The 368-nt window shown below is 59.0% G+C and overlaps 1 protein-coding gene across 1 annotated transcript in view; it reads left to right on the forward strand.

Annotated features, from left to right (window-relative positions):
• Positions 1-368, forward strand: part of TTC12 (tetratricopeptide repeat domain 12) — a 57,535-nt gene that overhangs the window by 56,929 nt on the left and 238 nt on the right. The window lies entirely within an intron of this gene.

Raw genomic sequence — 368 nt, forward strand, 5'->3', positions numbered from 1 at the left:
CTAGCAGGACAGGCAGCTAGCCCTTACCTCCTGGACAGCGCCCGCCCTCGTGCCTGCATGCCAGCCAAGCACGGGACTTCTGTGATCCAAAGCCAGCCAGAGCACTGACTCCTTTATAACTCTAGCAGGACAGGCAGCTAGCCCTTACCTCCTGGACAGCGCCCGCCCTCGTGCCTGCATGCCAGCCAAGCACGGGACTTCTGTGATCCAAAGCCAGCCAGAGCACTGACTCCTTTATAACTAGGCCTATGTGATCTGAAGAATGAATTCTCCCCCGAGCCGTTCTGCCCCTTAGTCTGATTTTGGCCTGGGGCTGGATCAGGCTTCTCCAACTGATCTAGGGCTCAGACCTGGCCGAGCTGGGGCGG

This window comes from Tupaia chinensis, unplaced genomic scaffold, assembly GCF_000334495.1.
Source record: "Tupaia chinensis unplaced genomic scaffold, TupChi_1.0 Scaffold000311_2, whole genome shotgun sequence".
NCBI lineage: Eukaryota > Metazoa > Chordata > Mammalia > Scandentia > Tupaiidae > Tupaia > Tupaia belangeri.